At 39.2% G+C, this 15,148-nt stretch overlaps 1 protein-coding gene across 2 annotated transcripts in view; it reads right to left on the bottom strand.

Annotated features, from left to right (window-relative positions):
- Window positions 1–15,148, bottom strand: part of LOC121328147 (neural cell adhesion molecule 2-like) — a 279,149-nt gene that overhangs the window by 202,979 nt on the left and 61,022 nt on the right. The window lies entirely within an intron of this gene.

The raw sequence follows: 15,148 nt of genomic DNA, 5'->3' as shown, positions 1-15,148 counted from the left end.
CGCCTTTTGGCGAACACCAAAAGGAGTGGCAAACACTGTTGAGTGTAAAGGCTTAAAGTGGTCCTATGGACAGATACTCCAATCTCTGCTGTGGAGCTTTGCAGCTCCTTTAGGGTTATCTTTGGTCTCTTTGTTGCCTCTCTGATTAATGCCCTCCTTGCCTGGTCCATGAGTTTTGGTGGGCGGCCCTCTCTTGCCACATTTGTTGTGGTGCCATATTCTTTCCATTTTTTAATAATGGCTTTAATGGTGCTCTGTGGGAATGTTCAAAGTTTCAGATATTTTTTAGTAACCCAACCTTGATCTGTACTTCTCCACAACTTTGTCCCTGACCTGTTTGGAGAGCTCCTTGGTCTTCATGGTGCTGCTTGTTTGGTGGTGCCCCTTGCTTAGTGGTGTTGCAGACTCTGGGGCCTTTCAGAACAGGTGTATCTATACTGAGATCATGTGACACTTAGATTGCACACAGGTGGACTTTATTTAACTAATTATGTGACTTCTGAAGGTAATTGGTTGCACCAGATCTTATTTAGAGGCTTAATAGCAAAGGGGGTGAATACATATGCACGCACCACTTTTCCGTTATTTATTTTTTAGAATTTTTTGAAACAAGTTATTTTTTCATTTCACTTCACCAATGTAGACCATTTTGTGTATGTCCATTACATGAAATCCAAATAAAAATCCATTTTAATTCCAGGTTGTAAGGCAACAAAATAGGAAAAATGCCAAGGGTGGTCAATACTCGTTAAGTACACTGTAACACTGCATAATAACATTGTACTTATGTGTAAGTACACATGTATTTACTAAGTAACTACTATGTAAATACACAGTAATTAGATGAGGTACCCTCTGCTTTAGCCTTTTTGTTTTTTGCCATTGCAGGAATCTGAGATACTGCTGAGTAATAGCTGAGCTTGTCTTTTAATTGAGTAGGGCAATGAAACATGGCTGCTTCTCATTCACACCACACCGGACATACTGTCATTCTTCACCTGGCCTTCCCTCACCCCAGGACTCTTGTATCTCTGCATGAAGAGCAGGAGGCTGGAGTTTCCAGCTTGTTACACACACAGTCACACATTCTTCCTTCAAAACTTCACTGCTGGAAACTACTGTACACATGCAGTTGTGTAGGCAAAAAGGTTCCCCACATATAAAACAGCTGCTTTAACCCTTGATTGTGGCATCTTGCTGTTCCAGAAATGTTAATCCTCATTTGCCCAGCAATGAATACTTAAATATCCACCAGTGCTTGACCCGCCTCAGGCAAAGTCATACAGACGTATAGGGGGCACCAAGCTGCAACAGCAGAGGAGCTCTCTGAAGGATCAGAAATGTTAACCATGGAAAGTCAGCCCCCAGGGAGGAAAGCAAAAGCCGAACTGTAAAGTGTTCCATGAGCGCTAAGGGACATGGCTTTAATGCACTGCTGCCTTGTGAACGTATTGCTGCTCTTTCTTCCCATCTGGAGTTCCTTGTGAATGTATTGCTGGGGCCTTTCAGAACAGGTGTATATATACTGAGATCTTGTGACACTTAGATCTTTCTTCCTATCTGGAGTTCCTTGTGAACGTACTGCTGCTCTTTCTTCCCATCTGGAGTTCCTTGTGAACGTATTGCTGCTCTTTCTTCCCATCTGGAGTTCCTTGTGAATGTATTGCTGCTCTTTCTTCCCATCTGGAGTTCCTTGTGAACGTACTGCTGCTCTTTCTTCACATCTGGAGTTCCTTGTGAATGTACTGCTGCTCTTTCTTCCCATCTGGAGTTCCTTGTGAACGTACTGCTGCTCTTTCTTCACATCTGGAGTTCCTTGTGAATGTACTGCTGCTCTTTCTTCACAGCTGGAGTTCCTTGTGAATGTACTGCTGCTCTTTCTTCACATCTGGAGTTCCTTGTGAACGTACTGCTGCTCTTTCTTCCCATCTGGAGTTCCTTGTGAACGTACTGCTGCTCTTTCTTCCCATCTGGAGTTCCTTGTGAACGTACTGCTGCTCTTTCTTCACATCTGGAGTTCCTTGTGAACGTACTGCTGCTCTTTCTTCACATCTGGAGTTCCTTGTGAACGTACTGCTGCTCTTTCTTCACATCTGGAGTTCCTTGTGAATGTACTGCTGCTCTTTCTTCCCATCTGGAGTTCCTTGTGAATGTACTGCTGCTCTTTCTTCCCATCTGGAGTTCCTTGTGAACGTACTGCTGCTCTTTCTTCACATCTGGAGTTCCTTGTGAATGTACTGCTGCTCTTTCTTCACATCTGGAGTTCCTTGTGAACGTACTGCTGCTCTATCTTCACATCTGGAGTTCCTTGTGAACGTACTGCTGCTCTTTCTTCACATCTGGAGTTCCTTGTGAACGTACTGCTGCTCTTTCTTCACATCTGGAGTTCCTTGTGAACGTACTGCTGCTCTTTCTTCCCATCTGGAGTTCCTTGTGAACGTACTGCTGCTCTTTCTTCACATCTGGAGTTCCTTGTGAACGTACTGCTGCTCTTTCTTCACATCTGGAGTTCCTTGTGAACGTACTGCTGCTCTTTCTTCACATCTGGAGTTCCTTGTGAACGTACTGCTGCTCTTTCTTCACATCTGGAGTTCCTTGTGAACGTACTGCTGCTCTTTCTTCCCATCTGGAGTTCCTTGTGAACGTACTGCTGCTCTTTCTTCCCATCTGGAGTTCCTTGTGAACGTACTGCTGCTCTTTCTTCCCATCTGGAGTTCCTTGTGAACGTACTGCTGCTCTTTCTTCCCATCTGGAGTTCCTTGTGAACGTACTGCTGCTCTTTCTTCCCATCTGGAGTTCCTTGTGAACGTACTGCTGCTCTTTCTTCCCATCTGGAGTTCCTTGTGAACGTACTGCTGCGCTTTCATCCCATCTGGAGTTCCTTGTGAACGTATTGCTGCTCTTTCTTCCCAACTGGAGAGTTCTTCACAAACTTACCCTCAAGGGCCTTATGTCTAGATTAAAAACAAGGTAGTGACTTTCTTTTTTCTTTTGTTTTGTGAAGTCAGGTTTTTACCCTTTCTTCAGGTTTTGAGCTGGGTATTTTATATATAGGTACTACCAGCTCTCTAAAACTATCAGCAATCAAACAGGCCTGCACAATACATGAACAAAACAATATTGCAATGAAAGTCATTGGAATTGGTAGTGCCCTAGATCTCCCACAATGTGCTGTCCAGTAAGTATAGACAAGCCAGTTATTCCATATACATGTCTCCCCAAGACTCTTTAACTGGGCAGTGCTATAGATTCCATCTAAAAGCAGAGCCTTGGTGTTGCATGAATGGAAACTAATTCTTTGACATCCTGGTCTGCACCTCTGAAAGACAGCGTGGAAGTGTAAGATAAATCCTGGTGTCATGACGGTTCAACTTCAAGTGTGCTGGTGGATCAAACCCTGCAGACCCTCACACTAATTCCACATTCGACCCCAAATCTACAACATATCAAAAAAGGGAATTATCCTAAAAGAGCCCGACAGAATGCACCAGTTAGAAAGTGCAGCCCTGAATTGGTATAATTTTGCATTACTATGGCATGGTGACATTACAGTGGATAGACTTTCATTTGACTGACCTTTAATGTTCTCCTTCATTATTCACTAAAGCTAAATGGTTATTGAGCCGCCTTCTGCAAATCATGATCAATTACCTGCAATAACCAATGATGATTCACTCACTTGGTTGGGCAGCCGTTGTAATTATTTGCTGCATGTTGTAGAACATAACGTACTTTAGCAAACTGTTATCAAGTAGTTTTTTGTTTAGTTGTGAGTATGTTTTAATGGGATATTACAGCTACTACTTGAAGACCTGGTACCCAAATATGCATGTCATGAACACCTAGACACTAAAAAGTCTTGCAATATGTTCTGTGTAAGATTTGTATGTTTCTTCACCATTAAATGCCTGCACTGAGAAAATGCTGAGATTGATGTTAGCAATAAGTACCTGAAATAAAAATGCAGAGATGACTGATGTCTAAATTAGCTCAGCTGGCAAAAAAATTGTTCACTCTGAAAAGGTGTCACTTGAACTGTATGTTTTTTTGTCTCCTCCCTCCTATTGCAAAAAGACCTGATTGCTTGCTCTGTACTATAGCTGTGTCTTTCATTCATTCACGCTGGCAGGCCAATTCCTCCTCAGATCTTGCTCTGCTGTGTATATTTCCACCAGCCATCTCCACTCCCCAGCCACTCAGCAGGACACATGGTAGTCACATGAGAAACTAACTGATAAATAATAAACCTGACTTTTCTTGTTCTTGGCCAAATCTGTCAGCAGGAATGGTTTGCAGCTCTGCTGTGATGGAACACGGCTCCACTCATACTGGTTTGCACTGCGGTGGAGCTGTGGCGGCCCCAGCTTTAGGGATTGGGCGATTAAAAAGTGGGAAAGGCAAGGTAAACAAAGTAATTCATTCAAAGTGTTTGGGATTAAAAACTAAAGATTGGTTCATGAATACCCTGGTAAATAATAATGGTGTGTTAAATAATCCATAGCACAGCAAGTGATACTTCATCCCAGTAGCTATTTAAAAAGTAAAGACTATCCTGTAGTTAAGTCTGGTTTAAAATAAACACGGCTTGTTTAGCAGAGACAATACATGGGGCGGGTGGGGGGCATTAGGACCCGGTAGTGGTTGCAGGAGTCGGGACCAACTCCAGGTTTATTTAATAGACTAATCAGTAGATTAATTATTAAGGTTTAAAAGGGTGTGAGTGTCTGTGTTTTGTGTGGGTGATAGTAGGAGTTTGGTTGGAGAGTTGGAGAGTTGGAGAGTTGGAGAGTTGGGGAGTAATGACACTTTGACCTGTTAAACTTGATAAATGTATAACGTGTAACATATTGGTTCATTGGAGCCACAACCAAAGTGTTGGGTTCAGAGGAACCATTGTCCTACGTATTTATGGGATGCATAAATACCCTCCTCTGAAGCCATGGACATGACAGGCCAGACTGATCAGTCTCTGTGATCAGTCTTTAATATATATATATATATATATATATATATATATATATATATATATATATTTATATTATATATATATATATATATATATATATATTGATAAGACCCGTCGTCCGAACAGCAGGATATGTATGCTATTTGCTTCAAAGTAAAGTTTGACATACTGCATACTTCATAATTCATATATATATATATATATATATATATATATATATATATATATATATATATATATATAATATATATATATAATGAATTTGAATAAACTGATATTTTGGTACGATATATGAACTAGTAGTATGCCTTGCATATGCTTGTGATATTACATCTAAAATCCTATTACAGGAACACACAGACACTAACAATCATATTTGCAGTCATTTGCATTGTTTGGACAAATAATTATAGTATACAATGAATGTATATAATAATCTCATATATTAAAATATCGATTGAGCCATACTTCATAAACTACATTAACTGTATTAACTGTGTGCTTGTGGAAAGCTTATTTAATTTGGTAACACAGTTATAAAATGTGTGCTACTCTGACATTACAAACTTGCAAAATCCCATGAAAATATAAAGGCGTATTCCAATCACGTTGCCTGTTTTCTGTCAGACACCAAATTCTGATTTCAAATGAAACCTGTATTTGGATGAATAAGGTGTGAAAATGTACAACATGTGAGTGCTGTACAAGGATGGCATATTGTATTCTCTGCAGAATATTACACAGATCCTAAATAGTATGACCCTAAATTATTAGCTTCAGTGATGTTTTGTAATAAACAACTTGTCTGAATCCGCACTAGCCAGTGAGTTATAAACCAACAGCAAGATAAGGCCTGGAAAACACTTGCTGGTCATTTCAATCTATTCCATGCTGGGCATCATTGGGTGCACAACTACAGTACTTTCCAGTTTTTTTTTTTTTTTAGATAAATAAACAACTTGACAGTTTAAGGTCTTGCAGAGTTCGACCTTGCCAGGCATGTAAGGTTTCCTCAGAGCATGCAACAAAGTGACACACCATAGCTGCTTATCGGAAACTGTCTGATTATCTTGTACCAATCTGGTCATCAATAGCTGGTCAATAGGGAGCTGTGGCTGCATAATCATGGTGTTTGCTTGCGGTACTTTTTCTCTATGTCTTTAAGAAATGCTTCCCCAGTGATATCCCCTTCCCCTCATGGGGCTGCTCTGTTTTGACATGGCACTGCAGGGAGAGCTGAGATTGGAGCTGCAGGGCTAGTGCACCTGCTGCTGTCACTCTGCACAGGCTCCTGATCATTAGCAATATCACAAGAGCGAGAATGAGGTTAAACAACAAGAAGCATAACGATTGTGTTCTGGAAATCTGGTGACATCAGTATAAGAGTGGGGAAAATACCAAGGCCACTCAGGGTGGACTATAAACCTCCTCCTTGTTACTGCATCAACACAGGCAACAACATCCCCCCAGATCTGTAGCTGTCTGGACTGAGTCCTCACTTTTACACCATTCCAATCATTACTAATGCATAATGTAAAGTGGTAGCCATAAGTACTAAAGGTCTGTGGTTTTAGATACTGAACAAATTACTTAGCTGTGTAATTGTACTGTTAGTACTAGTTAAATAAATATGATCACATTATTAAATATACAATCAAAATCAAAATGTATTGCATGTTGCTCAGGATAATAACACTGAACAAAAACACAAAGGGTGTACATACTAATGGTCAACACTGTATTCGGAAGTGTTTCTGAAACTAAATAACCAAACAATGACAAAGAGAACATTGAGAACAAGTGAGATTAATACGCCATCTGGATCAGTGCTGAGTGGGTCATTCGTTGGCATTTTGAGATCACCCATAACTTTAAACACTTATGTACACTTATGTAAGCATTTTACACCAACTGGAAAAAGGAAAATTGTCGCATTTTGTATAATCCCAAAATAGAAAAACTGCAAAAGTTGTCTTATATAAAGAATGTCATCATTCTTCACTTAAATGCATGGACACTAAAAGCATATTTTATATCTCAAGATAGTTTATTTCAGTATGACGGAATGAGGTAGTAAAAAAACCACTTAGCCCCGTAATGTGCAATCTTGTGGGATAAATTCTAGACCAGATAGAGCTGCACAATTCCATTAAGCAGTTCTGCTCAAACAACGTCTTAAAGTGTCAAATTGAATTTAATTATTTGGTTTTATGGGGAATTAGTGACATTCCTACGCCTTACGCAGCGCATCCAAATTCATTTATAATTAATATTGGCCCATGGTACTTTGACCCTCTGAATAATTCACTGTGCTAGTGGGGAGCTTAACAACACATACTTCTCTGCTTGTCCAGCTCCTGTTAATGTCCACGGTCTATGCCTTCACCCCTGGAATTAACCAGTATTATAAAGACATATGGTTTTGTAAAGTAACAGTTCAGGGGCAGGTGGTAATCATTTAATCGAGAACAAGACAAAAAAATAAAAATAAAACATAGTAGCATTCTTTTAGATTTGTTTCTGGTTTAGGAGTAGATAGTTGTGGAGGATAGGAACACAATCTCACAGCTCCTTCTTAACATATTCTAAAAGTGGTCTTTATACAGTCTGGATCTGGCTTCACACGCAGCTGGATGCCAGTTCAATGCAACAGAGACTTAGACAAAATAGTTTTGCTCGTCAGATCATCAGTGCAATCAATTGTTCTGTTTCACATTTCTTACATCTGATTGGCAAATCAATGTGCTAACAATGTCTAAAGGCCCTGGCTTAGAGTAAAATCGATACCCCCTGCCAAAAATAATTGACATTCATTAAACCATGGTTGTGAAAAACAATGTCTTACAATTAAAATTGTGCCATAATAACCTGTCAGCTGCTAAATTGTATGAAACTTCTGAGCACTGTCTGTGTTTAGAATAGAGTGCTGCTTCTGAGCACTGTCTGTGTGTAGAATAGAGTGCTGCTTCTGAGCACTGTCTGTGTGTAGAATAGAGTGCTGCTTCTGAGCACTGTCTGTGTGTAGAATAGAGTGCTGCTTCTGAGCACTGTCTGTGTGTAGAATAGAGTGCTGCTTCTGAGCACTGTCTGTGTGTAGAATAGAGTGCTGCTTCTGAGCACTGTCTGTGTGTAGAATAGAGTGCTGCTTCTGAGCACTGTCTGTGTGTAGAATAGAGTGCTGCTTCTGAGCACTGTCTGTGTGTAGAATACAGTGCTGCTTCTGAGCACTGTCTGTGTGTAGAATACAGTGCTGCTTCTGAGCACTGTCTGTGTAGAATAGAGTGCTGCTTCTGAGCACTGTCTGTGTAGAATAGAGTGCTGCTTCTGAGCACTGTCTGTGTGTAGAATAGAGTGCTGCTTCTGAGCACTGTCTGTGTGTAGAATAGAGTGCTGCTTCTGAGCACTGTCTGTGTGTAGAATAGAGTGCTGCTTCTGAGCACTGTCTGTGTGTAGAATAGAGTGCTGCTTCTGAGCACTGTCCGTGTGTAGAATAGAGTGCTGCTTCTGAGCACTGTCTGTGTGTAGAATACAGTGCTGCTTCTGAGCACTGTCTGCATGTAGAATAGAGTGTTGCTTCTGAGCACTGTCTGCGTGTAGAATAAATAAACAAATGTAATTGATTGAGGTCCTTTGTCCTTAAATTAAATGTTCTCCTGATTGAAAAAAAAAAAAAATTACAAATCTAAAACGTATCTCAGACATGAAACATTTTATTCATAATGATTGCTTACAGTATATTTATGCTGGACTAATAATTCTGAAAATAGTTTCAATGCTCAGCTGGATTCAGTGAGTCTTTTAGAGAGCCACAGCTCAGACTGGGATTTGAAACAATGCCATTCCTGCTTAAAATAAATTACAGCACTCTGCTTCAGGCAGAAAGAATGATCTTCTCAAGGTTCAAATACTGCTCCCCTAACTCTGAAGCCTTCTTTAAACCTGACAGGTCGCTTTTCTTAGGACTCTCCGACTTAGATGTGTGTTTATTGCATACATTGGAATCATAAATGAAACAGGACTGCAACAATGTAGAATTCTGAGACTGCAGGGGCTGAATACATATCTAAAAATGTCTGCCTACGTAAACATTGCATTCGTCTTTGTAATGCTATCAAAAGTTGTTAGTGCAGCTTTTCAAACCATTATATAATCTTAACGGCTAGTTAGTGGACGGTTTAATCAGTCAAGGAACTAATGCGATAGATCAAATATTTATTACAGATTAGACACGATAACACATTTATGCATATTATATGATCTTGGACAACACATTTATCATACAATACATCTTTGGCCTTTGGCCTCAGGAACCCTGCCCATACATTATTCCACTGAAAAGTGGAGAGGTTGACTGTAGGAAAGCCATGGGCAGGGGGCAAATAGCTGCCCTCCCCCTTAGACAAAGCCATGAAACAGGCTGAGGCAAACTCTAACTCATAGCAGGGAGCTAATGAATCACGTTAGCAATAAGATACTGCTATTTTGTTTAGTTATCAATGCTTAATAAACTTGATTCGATTGAGTCATTAAATTTGAGTTCCCTGTCTGAACCACCATTTGAGTTCATTGCAGATTTTCATGGCCACACATACATACAGTTGTAGTCAAAAGTTTGCATACCCCAATGGAAATTTAAAATTTCTAGAAATTTCTCAAACTGTTGTAACATGGAAGAGAAATAGCAGCAGATATTATTCTGCTTGGTTTAAATGACCTGTCTGTTTACAGCGCACATTCTATGCACTTAAGTGACTAAATTCACAAATCTCCGATGCACTGTTTGTTCATAAGGATTAGCAGGGGAAGTGGGAGTGAGTGGTAATGTCATCTGAAGTTGCAAATTCTTGAGAAGATGGTTAAATTAACCACGGCACCTTCTCCAACAAAAAAAAAACTGACAAACCCAAGATAATAAACACAACAGCTGGTTAACATGAATGGTAATTTCTTGCTGATAAGTCATTTTCAAGGCTACCTCAACACACATCGTCACATCTTTTCAACATGTCTCAACTGGGGTACACATACACTACTTTCATTTTTGTGTATGTGTACATTAAGAAAACTGAACTTTTCTGTTCCTTCGTGTTTAATTATCTCACTCAGATCATGCAACAACAAGGGAAAACATTCTTACCATTTTACAAATCTCTTGTTATAGTAACAAGGAATACATCTTTAACTATCTCTCCACATGTAATCTCACACACCTCCAACACCCTGTCTGTCCGGGGAAACAGGATAAGATGTGGTTACTTTGAATTTTACAAGACTGTGAAAAAGTGCCCGCCCCTGTGTATATTATCTGTTATGTTGCGTGTGGTTTGTTAAATGTTGGTGTATAGTCATTGGTACACGGGATATAAACGGGTCTGTGTAACACGAGTGTTTAAAATGTATATGTGTATTTAGGCACGAGGATTGCACAGCACTTCATGTACATTTAAAGTAGTTCATATGCGAGCATGAGGTTGCATATAATTAATTCACGTGCTGGGATTCAAGTGAATAATTAATTGGTAATTGAATCCCAGCACAACAGTATATATAGATGCACGTTTTACTCACTCGCGGTTGGGTGTTCAGTGAGTGGAGAACGGGAGAGAGAGGAGAAATTATTTATAACAATTGCTACTGCATGCTGGTGGGACCAGCACAATACTTGTTCATATAAACTCACTGTGTTTGTCAGTGTGTCTGTCCGTGCACCGTTTTGTTAAGCTTAGTCCGTTTTTGTTTGTCTCTTTTGTTTTGGCGTAGAGTGCCGTGTCCTGTTTTCTGTTTGTTTAAACCTTTTATTTTACAATAAACCGGCGCAAGCGTCTTCATCATTTCACTTCACTGTCCTGTCTTTGTGTCATTCCTTCCTGGTTCTGATGCCACTCGCTTCGGCCGTCTTTGTGACAAGGACCCTTTGAAATTCAGGCTTTAGCCAGGTGGGGGTCATGTAAAAATACCAACAGCCAGTAACAGAGCAGTTCACTACTGGCTAAGTGTCAGAGACAGGGGAGGGGAACCCCCCTGTGTTGGGGTATTTAACATCTTGGAAAGATGTGAGAATTCTCAATTCTGTTCAGTGCTTGGGACATGATTCCCTGCATGTATTATAATAAACCTATTATTAATTGAAGAAAAGGATGTGTGTATTTTCTTAAGAAACATCGGGACTCACTTTTTAAATCAACATCAAAAACAAAGAATTTTAAGAAAAATCTTTTGTAGCAAAAAATTTGCTTGTGTGGATGAGGAAAAAAAGTTACAAGAAATAGATGTCTACAATTACTTCTTTAAGCATTTTTATTTGCAAAACTCCAAAAATACTAATTCAAAATTATTCATACTCTTTGATGCTATGATAGTATTACCTACAAGGTGGTAGAAATTTCAATATGGTAATGCAGAACCTAATTCTAGAAAAGTCTAGAAAATGCTGGATTTTAGGCGAACATTATTAGAGAGTATAAAAGGGTTAGGCATAGGATGATTGCTGTCATTACTAATAAGTCAATATGGGAAAAAGTAAAGCGCTATCTGAAGACCTGCATATAATCTAATCAATTGAGTTGTCAGCATGGTTGCCAAGAAGAAAAAACAAAAGAAAAAAAACAGCATGCATTCCTATTCCTCAGAGTCCCCCAGCACCTGCATTCCTCCTGCTCTATAAAAAGGACATCCATTTCTCAGCATGTTATCACCTATTTGACTTATCGATGTGTTCTGAAGATGATTTGCTGCATTCAGACAATCAGGCTTCCTATCCCTCTGTCATACAGATTCTTATTGAGTACAGCAATTACACAGGCAGTCAGTCAGGCTTCACCTGTCAGCTCACACTGTCAAACAGGATGAAATGGTCTGGCTATTTAAAGGGCCTGATTACCCAAGTCTAGAAACTTAACATTGAGTCTTTCTCATCCTGAATTTGTCTTTTAAAATAAAGTAAACTTAAACGTTTACCTTACTAGTAATCTGGTAAATCTTGCCTGACATGCAATGGGACTCATTGTGCTTGATGAAATGAAATATTCAGTAAAAGGAACATTTAACATTGTGTCCGCATTGCCATATGACTCATAGAAGGAAGCATTTCCTGTTCCTATGAGCTTGTGGTTTCAGGAAAACAAAGTGAACAGAACTGTCTTCAAAGTAAACATGACTGAATCAATGTGTTAGGTTTTAATCTTTTTAAAATGTTTTGTGGATGCACTGGATCACACCAAAACATCATACATTAAAAGCATAAACAGCAGCTATGTTTCCATCAACAAGATAAACACATTTCTAGTGAACTTGCAAAATTCCACCCAAAAATATATGTAAATCTTATTGTAGAAAAACAGGTTTCCATTATATTGGATTCTAGAGAACAAATAGCTTTACTTTAAATGAAGTTTGATACATTTCCATCCATAGTTTTCTATTCGCTTGCTAGACTAGTGTATAAACTAGTGAATAACCAACCTCCAACCTCTCTGGACTGAAAATGGACCATGAAGAAACTATGTATTTTCAAGGATAATGTAAACTGAAATTTACATTGTAAGGGGGGGGGGGGGGGGGGGTCGGGGGGGGGGGGGGGTGCCACGACGATATGTAATTAATTATTATAATTATAATAATAATAATAATAATAATAATAATAATAAATATAATAGTATCAGTACCCTTCTTTCAGTCCTGCTTGAGTAAATGGGTATTTTGTTTTTGAACGGTCCAGGGATGGAATGAATGAGGTGTGAAACAATGAAACAATTTAAATCTACAGTGGCCAGAGATCATACTGAAAAGGAGATGTTTGTAAGAGAAGCAAAAGAAAACGGAGGGTCCAGGTGTATGTCGGCTTTTGTAAACTTAGACCAAAAAGATGCACAGAATGATCTCTGCCTTACCTGCACTACAGTTTGGTAAAAGATGAACATTTACAACAGGTAGCGTCTTTAAAATGGACGGCATGTCAGTAATGCTAGCACAGCATTATGAGGTATATTTTATATTATAATTAAATGTACATGATACTAAAGGACATGACATATGACTGTACCGACCTGGTATGTGTTGTTTCAGTTGAAGTAGCGTAACTGACAAACAAGTTGCTCCTCAAACAAGTTTTTTTTTTTTTTTTTTTTATATATATATATTATAAAAAAAAACAGGTGATTCAAAAATAATAATTTTTGATAATTATGGGGGGCAATTACATCAATTAAAGTTTTGCAGGACCCTACAGAATTAGCCAATGTTGAGGAGCTCCCGAGTGGCGCATATGGTAAAGGTGCTCTACGTGGAGTGCTGGATGAGACGCATCGCCCTGGTGGGGACGGCTTAGGTCAGCCAGGGTGCCCTCAGCTCATCGCGCACCAGTGACCCCTGTAGACTGGCCGGGTGCCTGCAGGCTTGCCTGTAAGCTGCCCAGAGCTGCGTTGTCCTCCGATGCTATAGCTCTGAGGTGGCTGCATAGCAGGCCTGCAGAGTGAAAAAAAGCGATCGGCTGACGGAATACGTTTCAGAGGACAGCGTGTGTTCATCTTCGCCGCTCCGGAGTCAGCGCGGGGGTGGTAGCAGTGAGCTGAGCCTAAAATAATACAATTGGCTATTTCACATTGGGAGAGAAATGGGGTAAAAATCAATTGGCGACTACTAAAAAAAAAAATAGAATTAACCAATGTTGCTTCATAAAGTTGAATCAAACCTGCTGAATAACGTCCCGTTAACATATTGAATTACATACCACTTTGTAGTTTTCTATATACTTAAAAATAAACAAATAAACTTTACATTTCAAAATCTAACATGAAATACTGACCTGCTATTATGGCTTCCGGTAGACTTTTGCAATATCATTTTGTAGTTTCTTTTATTACATGGTGTTAAATAAACTCTCAATTATGTTCATGTATTTTCTTTATTTTAATTATGTCTCAATCCTAACATTTTAGGTAGCATAACTTTTGTCCATAGCTGCAGATTTGATTGACATATGATAAGTGTCATTAAGTTGTAATTAAGCGCTCCGTCCAGGTAGAGATGTGCTGCATTGACCTCGTAAATACCACATGACTGAGAAGAGTATGCGCTAGCTCATGAAATGAGCTCGGAAACTATTTCCAATGCATTTGTGCACATCGTTTATCATACAGGATACATTTTCATCTGCCTCTAGCGAACGTATTATTATTATTTTTTGCTCACTCGCATGGATTAACAGAATTTCGCCTGTTTCCATTACGCAACATTTTTAACATAGAACAAGTGTGATGGAAATTAGCAATTAACTGAGCATGTCAGTGACATATTTATTGCATTAACATGTATCTGATGCACTGTTTCCAAAATACAGACCTATATTGCACTTTCAGAGTTTGGAACTTTTCAACTGAATAGCTTCCCCTAGAGATGCATGTCTGATAATTGGATAGAAATAAGTGTTATGAAGTCAGTTTATATTAGATAATTAGGGGATGCTGGCAGGTTGTAATGTAAGCTGATTTTTTAATGGATTTTATTTTTATATATTATGCAATCAAGTTTTCTTTTAACATGAAAAATTCAGCACACCAAAGGAAAATAAAACTGAAATCATCTACTATGGACTATAGTTGTAGTAGAGGGGTGATTGATTTGTCATTTGTCTTGTTAATCAGAAACGATCGGTAACCCTTCCTCTTATTCAGAGCTGGTTAAGCATCCCTTCTCTCTCAAAGCCTAAATCATCTTAAACTTCATTTAATAAACTGCCTAATTATTAAAGCTGTTTACTAGGTTAACACATCTTGAGATGTAACGCTTTGTTCCCAGGATTGTGCAGCCCTGAGAAGACATGCTCTTATTGCTTCTCAGCAGAACGTGACATGCTTTTATCTTACATTTAGTTAGAAAACAGACTTTTTAGATAAAGATGTATATGCTGTACATTCCAATGCCACTCTGAATCAGAATCTCACAATTTGCACTGAAAGTACAGGACGAGTACTCCTGCCATTCTGTATCTTTTAATACATGGACTGCGGGACGCCCCTCTCAAAGCCCCTCACAGTCAAGCCCAGCCCAGCCATGTGATGTTGACTCTGAGTGTTGCTGTAAAGAATAGTACAGTGTGGCAGGTTCTCCTTCTTGGAACAGTTGAGCAACAATCACATATTTCCTCAGCAAATGCTGTTGGGTGGATGAAAAAAAAACCTTATT

The sequence above is a fragment of the Polyodon spathula genome, chromosome 15 (assembly GCF_017654505.1).
Source record: "Polyodon spathula isolate WHYD16114869_AA chromosome 15, ASM1765450v1, whole genome shotgun sequence".
In the NCBI taxonomy this organism is placed as follows: domain Eukaryota; kingdom Metazoa; phylum Chordata; class Actinopteri; order Acipenseriformes; family Polyodontidae; genus Polyodon; species Polyodon spathula.
The sequence above is the reverse complement of the archived record's forward strand: the minus strand, read 5'-3'. Positions and strand labels throughout refer to the sequence as shown.